The sequence below is a fragment of the Pinus tabuliformis genome, chromosome 1_1 (assembly GCF_031772625.1).
Source record: "Pinus tabuliformis cultivar Carrire ecotype Pingquan chromosome 1_1, CPIR1, whole genome shotgun sequence".
NCBI lineage: Eukaryota > Viridiplantae > Streptophyta > Pinopsida > Pinales > Pinaceae > Pinus > Pinus tabuliformis.
In genome coordinates, this window is record NC_142297.1 from 868,087,206 (window position 1) to 868,095,964 (window position 8,759).

At 40.4% G+C, this 8,759-nt stretch overlaps 1 pseudogene; it reads left to right on the plus strand.

Moving 5' to 3' along the window:
• Positions 1–5,502: 5,502 nt before the first annotated feature.
• On the plus strand, positions 5,503–6,800 carry LOC149217040 (ubiquitin C-terminal hydrolase 13 pseudogene; annotated as a pseudogene).
• The last annotated feature ends 1,959 nt before the right edge of the window (positions 6,801–8,759 follow it).

Here is an 8,759-nt window from a genome sequence, read left to right on the forward strand (position 1 = left end):
AGGAAGGTAGTAAACTCGATAATCCTATTGTGTGGACCCCAGAGTTGGTTGGAAGCATCAGAGGATAAGATTGTGTGCGGCGTTGATCACTCGCTCAATCAAACTATAGGAGGATTCATTACTGAGTTCGTGGTTGACACTTCAGTGAGCTACAACGAGGCAGAGTGACGCTTTCTCAAGGGACCGTGAGGTAAGTACGTAAAGTCCCTGAATACTTGGATTAAAATGTTATTGTGTGAAAAGAGGGTTATGCAATTACCTTGATGTTCGAGGCTACGCGAAGTGGAAAAACGTATAGGAATGAAGGAAATAAGGGACCAGAAACTGGCCTCTTGATTTCACCTCCGTGAGGGGATGAGGAAGAACTCACGAAGGTCTCACCACGAAGTGCGATCCATATGATAAGGCAAAGAATTATGTGAATACCACCCCCACCTACACCACCACCAACATCACCGCCTTCACCTCCATCTTCACCCATCAATATAGCAAGAACGATAAAATTGTCTGTGTTCAAGGGATTGGGAAATGAGGATCCAGACCAATTTTGGTTCGTGGTAAGAGACGTATGGGAAGCACAAGGAGTTACAGATGACAATATAAAGAAAGTGACACTGGTCAGCACCCTGCAGGATGGCACGCTGACCTGGTATATTAAGCACTCCAATGATAATCCAAATGCAGGAATCGTGGATATCCAAGTAGCGCTAAATAGAAAATTTAACAGGCTGAAGTTTGAAGCACAGTTGACCATTGGATTCAAAGAAATCATGATGCTACCAGGTGAGACTCCTTGGTAGTTGGATCAGAGGTTGAAGTGTATGAGTCGTGAAGGTAATATGGATATGACGGATAGAAAACATCGTGAATGGTTTGTAGCATCACTAATGCCACATTTAAGGAGCGTGCTATCGTAGTAGAAGTTAACGACTCAGGCAGAGGCCTCAGAGATCGTGATGAGGCTGCATGAGACCCTGATGTAGGATCCTAACTTGGGAGTTCAGCAGATCCATGCGTAGTTGAAAAACTTATGCCTTGAGATGCGGAGTCTGAAACAGGACATGATAGCTTGACCAGAAGTGCGCAAAGAGGTGTGGTGCGTAAAATGCAAGGGTCAGGGTCATGATAAGGACCACTGCCCAGTGTTCAAAAATTACCTTCCAGGAGGAGGACCAATGCCGCTAAGACTGTAAGTGCAAGCAGGACCTAGTGCAGCGCGATTTTCAAATAGGTGGAAAACACGCTACAGACAACTGTCATTTGTTACAAATGTATACACAAAATTCGCAGAAATTGTTCTGTAACTTTTGTAGGTTAGTGGGACATGATGAGTGCACTTGTAGGAGATATGAGTTGTGATGGATAGAACTCCCACCTATAGAGTTCAGGTCGTATCGTGTCCCCTAGACCAGAATGCAGGAGTGGCACGAACGAGGGCGAGGTGGAGGAGGACCTAGAAGAGGTCGTGGTCAATTGATTTTCTACAATTGCGGAGGGCCAGGATATTATGCCCGTGATTGTACAAATCTGACACAACCATCATGTTTATATTGCACCTTGTTTGATCATGAGACCGAATATTGTCCTATGATGATAGCTAGGATATGTGACAAAGGAGCGCTACTGCCTCCCCCTAATCAGAACCTGCAAATGATGAGGTTTGAGTTGTGCGAGGAAGATCCAAATGTGAACATTGTGCTCCGAAGTGGAATCGCGATGGGAGATGATAAAGGAAAACAACTAGAAGATAGTACTTGGGTTTCCAAAGCTCCGGCGAAAGAAGCGAAGTTTGATTTGGATCGCACTCGGGAAACCTTCATGGAAGCTAAGAAGAGCTTCGTTAAAGCCTCCACTTCAGGAAGCAAGGATAAACCGGAGCCAAAGATGGACCCATCTATGATCACGATGTTCCTGGAAACATGCATGAAGTTATTGCGTGACAGTAAAGCTATAAAAGTATTACATGAACTCATTAACAGATGTGCTGGGATCGCGCCAGGAGAACCACGTGTAGTCTGGAAGATTGGAAAGCATAATACAAGGACGAGAAGAGAAATGAGGTTGACCGTGCAAATTGGAGAATATGAAATGGACCAAGTAATACTAGATTTAGGGTTGGATGAGAATGTTCTGCAGAAGCAGACATGGGAGCGAATGGGGAGACCTATGCGACAATGGTCTCCTATTCAGCTGTGAATGGCGAACCAGCAGAAGATAATACCCATGGGGCAATTGCAGGGACTCATTGTGGATATTGAGGGAGCGAGTTGGCTAGCAGACTTTAAAGTGATAGAGATTGTTGATGACAATAATCCCTATCCCACGCTCTTAGGAATTGATTGGGCCACTGACATGAATGGGGTGATTAATCTAAAGAAGCACAAGATGATTTTTGAGAAGAAGTCACTACATGTAGTTATACCTCTGGACTCTGCTAAAGAATGGCACTATACAAAGCCAATGTGTGACTATGAAAGCCATGATGATTTGGACTAAATCTATAAGATAATAGTCTGGGTGAATCCCACTGCGGATGGATGGCTTACATGGGAGCACGAGAGCTCCTGTACTTCATATTTGGATGAGGAGACAAAGCGATGGCAGAACCAGTTACATGAGGTGACTACACTTAATTGTAATATGATGACAAGGTCGTTGTGTTGTGTATCGACAGAAGTAAGGGACCTGCCTACTTACAATGGGTTAAGTAAGGTAAATACCTTCTTGGATATATTTGAAAGAGAAGTACAAGAAAAGCAACGCTTCCAGGCCTTGGACTAGGTACTACGCACTACGCCTGTGAGATGGTCGGGTATGCACAAAAGTAGCTTTTAGGATTGGCGCGAATGTAGGAGAATGATGTGCACACGGTTTGGGAAGCCTAAGATGCGACTAACTGAAAAGTATGATAGGCAGGATGATCCGCGCGCACACCTAGCCAAGTGGATGAGGGTCTATGGAGAAAAACCACAACCTGAGTGTGTGCACCTATTCTGTCATACCCTAGATGTTATACCTATGAGTTGGTATATAGAGACAGAGCTTTGCCATGGGACTGGTGAATGGGATATCCTGCGCGAAGGGTTCATGATGACCTTCAGTTTTGAGGATGGATGGGGGGACAATATTGATGAAGCATTAAAAGTGATAAGAGCAGCCATATTTAGGATACCACAGGAGTCTTTAGACCTGAGTCAGCTTGAATGGGCTACTTGTAATGCCCCACTTAAATCTTATCCTACAAATTTTGTTAATATTTACATTATCTGAAAATATTGAGAAATATTGGTCTAATATAAATTTATGATTTCCATTATTCAAATTCCCCACTTACCTTCTCAAATTGAATATTATTTAGGATATGGTCTCCTTCCATTATTTCAAAATATATGTATTCATTTCACATTCCCCAATGTACCCTCACATTTACTAAGGAGAAGACATAGTCCTCTCCATCTTATCATCAATATATCTTTATTCATTTCACATTCCCCAATGTACCCTCACATTTACTAAGGAGAAGACATGGTCCTCTCCATGTAAGTACATTTCACATTCCCCAATGTACCTTCACATTTACTTGGGAGAAGACATAGTCCTCTCCATCTTATCATCAATATATATTTATTCATTTCACATCCCCCAATGTACCCTCACATTTACTAAGGAGAATACATGGTCCTCTCCATGTAATTACACTTCACATTCCCAAATGTACTTTTCAGATTTACTTGGGAGAAGACATGATCCTTTCCCATTAAATTCTCAATTTTATATTCATGTCACAATTCCAAATGTACTCCTAGCTTACTTGGGAGAAGAGAAGTCAACTAAGGATGGATGAGAAGTTAATGACATTAATGAGAGGTGGTTGAGGAAAGAGGGTATAAAAAGGGAAGGGGGAAGGAAGAAAAGGGGGGGCGGGGGGGGGTTTGGGAGTCTTGCTGAGGATTGTGGGGGTTGGTTGTGATTGTTTGGCCTTGTTATGATTTTGGGAGACCTTGGAAACCTGTGGAGGTTTCTTGGGTTGGAGAGGAGGAAAGTATCATTATCTAGTTTTGCACATTCTTCTTGAGGACGCACTATATCTGGTTGGACTTGGGCACGGAGGGCTAGGAAACCTGTGGAGGTTTCCTGGGCTAGGAATTTATTTCCTAGTTGGCTGGGAGGTAAATCCGGTTGGGTCGGTGATAAGGAGCGTTCAGCTGGAGCTATAAGACAAAGGTATCAACATCAACCACCAGAACAGGTATTTTTCCATGAACTACTCTTGTTAAGTTGATATCAATGGAATCCTCACCTTAATTTATGTTGCTTATGATAAAAGGATAAGATGTTAAATGTTTAAAGCTATGTAAGAAGGTCAGTAAGCTCATTTTATTACTTTTAAATCAGCAGGAAAATAGATCTGTTAGTGTATAATAGATTGAGGCTCTAATAATAGGAATCAGGCCCTTACACATGGTATCAGAGCTTTGGTTCAAAATCTGGACCCAAAGCCCACTAAATAGCTATTCCGTAATCAAATTTCTTATTAAATAGTTGAAAATCCAAAAAATTAGAATGTCAAAATGTTTCAACAGCTGTCCAATGGCTTAGTGCCTAGGGATATGACAGAGCTAGTGTTTTGCTTCAACTTAAATGCGCCTGTAAAATTCTTGACAGAATAAATAATATTATAAAAAATATATATATATATCTGGACCGAGCTCTTAGATGAAGAAGCTTGCAGTTCTGGGGACTTTTGCAAACAGTGATTAGGCTGCAGTCTTGTGGATCAAGATAAAGATCATATAAAACCCTATTTTAGAAAACCGAGGGGCCAGTTCTAGAGCCCAAAGATGATCGAATATCCTGGTAAGGAGAGCGCAGTTCTGGACACAATAGATGAGGTCTGTGTTTACCCTTGAAGAGAATCAAAGCCTCTGAGCTACCTCAATCCCAAGCTCAGAATTTTGTGCACATTTATGTGCGACCAAACTCTAGGGCATTGACAAAGTTAACGAAGGGTCTCATCATCTAAGAAAGTTTTCCAGCATTTAAGAGATCTGAATTCTGAACCACCTATGAGATCTGAAGCATCATATACATCAGTGGATAATCGATTTTATGGTTTCACATAGCAAATATAGAGTAGCTCTTCTGTTGAAGTCAAATTACAGTCACTCTAGAGCGGTCATCAAATTACAGTCACCTTATTTAAGGTATATTTTGCAGTCCTGTATAATGCCATAAAAGACGAGAACTTGTGGCAAAATATCACAGTTCTGAGGCTATATATATACATATATATACCTGCAAGTTTGATCAAAGAAATAGAGATTGTACGTGTTTAAGTATAAAACTGAACGCATTAGAGCTTTCGACTTCGATCCCAATTTTGTACTTATGTCAGTCCTATTTTGCTTTAACCCATGTTCACAGTAAAGTTTGGAAGCAAATCAGTTACCAGTATCTTTAGTTAACACTCTAATATGAAGCAAATCAGTTACCAGTATCCAGAAAGGATTTGAAGGTAAGTGGTTTTGATATTGGAGGTGGTTGACATCCGCAGAGGGCGATTTGCATCAACAGATATACCCTCAAACGCAATGACAATGATGGCCCCTCCTCCTTTAGATCAGGAAGAGGACGAAATGCTGGTCCCGCATCCCGAGTTCAATGACGGGGCTCAGCCCATGGAAGGGCAAGGAGAGACGGTTAGTACCGCGGAGAATCAACCTCCGGACGATCCTCCTTCCTCTCGATTTACCTGGGCTGTCGATAATTTTTCGAGGTTAAATGTGAAGAAGCATTACTCAGAAGTTTTCACCGTGGGAGGTTACAAATGGCGGGTGCTAATATTTCCGAAGGGAAACAATGTGGATCACTTATCGATGTACTTGGATGTGGCGGATTCTGCTACATTGCCTTATGGTTGGAGCAGATATGCGCAGTTTAGCTTGGCGGTTGTTAATCAGATTAGCCCTAAGTATTCCATCCGGAAAGCTACACAACATCAGTTCAATGCCCGAGAGAGTGACTGGGGTTTCACATCGTTTATGCCGCTTGGAGATGTGTATGATCATTCAAAAGGTTATCTGGTGAATGATACTCTCATAATAGAAGTGGACGTTGTTGTTCGTAGAGTAATTGATTATTGGTCCTATGACTCAAAGAAAGAAACAGGTTATGTTGGGCTCAAGAATCAAGGAGCAACATGCTACATGAACTCACTTCTTCAGACATTATATCACATTCCTTACTTCAGAAAGGCCGTGTATCATATGCCCACAACTGAAAATGACATGCCATCTAGCAGCATTCCATTGGCTTTACAGAGTTTGTTTTATAAGCTCCAGTATAGTGACACCAGTGTTGCGACAAAGGAGTTAACGAAATCTTTTGGGTGGGACACATATGATTCTTTTATGCAACATGATGTTCAGGAGTTGAACAGAGTGTTATCTGAGAAGTTAGAAGACAAAATGAAGGGGACAGTTGTTGAGGGCACAATACAGCAACTGTTTGAGGGCCATCATATGAATTATATTGAATGCATAAATGTAGATTACAAGTCAACAAGGAAAGAGTCATTTTATGATCTGCAGCTTGATGTCAAAGGTTGTCGAGATGTCTATGCTTCATTTGATAAATATGTTGAAGTGGAACGCCTTGAAGGGGATAATAAATATCATGCTGAGCAATATGCTCTACAGGATGCAAAGAAGGGTGTTCTTTTCATTGATTTTCCTCCTGTACTACAACTTCAATTGAAGCGCTTTGAATATGACTTCATGCGAGACACAATGGTTAAGTGAACATGTAACTAAACTGTGAGGAAGTATTGTGTGTGGGCGTGGCTACCAGGTATGTTGCAAGCTTTGATGGAGTATTTTCTAAGCATATATGAACATAAATCACAGTTCTTCTTCAAGAATAAAATCTTTGCATGAGCTGCACCTTTTATCAAAGCCAAAAGATGTTGCAAATTCTTTTACTGGCAGATCCCTGTAGCTTCTTTATAGTAAATGACCTTTCAAAAGATAAGCTATCAAAATTCACATCTTTCCTGTTCACAACTTCGATTGTGAACAAGATCATCAATCGTTACATCTTATCATCATGGCTATTGAACTGTAATGATATTATACATAATGCAGGACAGAAAAGAGACTATAGAAGATGTTGAGTTGTATAAGCAGAGAAGTCATACATAGGATAGAGCCACACACAGCAGAACTGATGCCATATATGATGAAGAAATCAAGAATCTTTACTGGCCATGGTTCTGTCCTTGACTGGTAGCTTTAGGTTTCCATTTCAGGTAGACTATTCCTCCTTTAAAGATTCAATACCTTATCCTAGAGACCTGTCTTCAACAAAGTTTTTGCTCTGCTGCTGAAGATTCCTATGACAGTACAGAAGTTTTCATATTTCTTTTTTCTTTTCAAAACTAGAATCGAATGCTTTCAGAAGCTTTGACTTCTTGACGCCTGAAGCTACTGTAAAATTGAAGGTCTCCACAAGATGGCTCAACTAATATTGACCTTTCTTGTGTCAATTGTGCAAGTCATGGATCTCAAACAGACACATAAATTATCATCATTTATCTCGGTAGAATGAACAGATGTATTTACCTTTTGAGCTACTGTCCAAACACTGAGAAGCAAGGCGATAAGCTTTTACTAACGTCCAAGGTCTCCTTTACACATAGAAGACTCAACACCTTTTACTTTAGAGATGCCTAGAATAATAGGAGAACTGTGCCTCTTCTTTCCTAGACTTTATTTGTATGATGAGGATTTTGAAGAGGGGCTAGAAATTCAACAGAGAGGTAAATGTCCAAGGTCATGACTTGATCCAACTTAGATTAGAATTTCAATGACTTGCAAGGATGCCAGACACATACCAATTACCTTTTTCTAATGCTGACTATATGTATGTGTGTATGATGATGCTGATATAGGTCTGCCTCTAAATATGATGCCATTCCTTCCTCATGCAGAAGTCATACCTTATGTGAGTTGAAGTGCTATTGTGACTAGAGATACTTAAGGATGACCTCCTTAGAAGCTTGTTCTATTTAGATGAAAGTGATGAGCATTTAACTTTCAAAAACTGATACTTCTGCCTAAATTGTTGAAAATGGATCCTTGACCTTGAAGACCTCTTACCTTTATTCAGTCAAAGACTTGTGTAGATGCCAGGTCAGTTAAATGATGTACAAGGTTGACTTCACATAAGAGCGAAACCACAGATACCAAACCAGTATCCTTAAACCATTAAAGTATTCAAGCCAAACAACAATGGTTCCATCCAACCATAAAGCTTAAGAACTTGTTTCTTGCCATTATCTTCTGGAGAATTACAGCACCTGTGAATTTGGGACATAAAACCCTTATGAACTGCAGGGAATTGTTTTTTTTTTCAGAGGAAAAAAAAAGGAAAATGGGTGCAAGCTACCCAGACAATAGGTAAGTAATAGTTCAATATGGTACCAAATGGATTATTATCGAGAAAAGACAGCAAATTGTAGATGATATAAATGGAACACCAGAGAAAAATGAAAGCCAAAAAAAAAAGTTACAGAATGTGTTATTAGACTACTTCCTGTGGAAACATCTTCTATACCTCTTGATTTTCCCTTTTCTTTTCTTCACAAATCTTTAGGCTACGAGCTCTGTAGCGAATACAAAACTCTATTGGAAGCTAGAATTGCCTCTCAATTGGAAAACGCAACCATTCCTTACTTTTGTTGCCAATGTCAAATACATAAA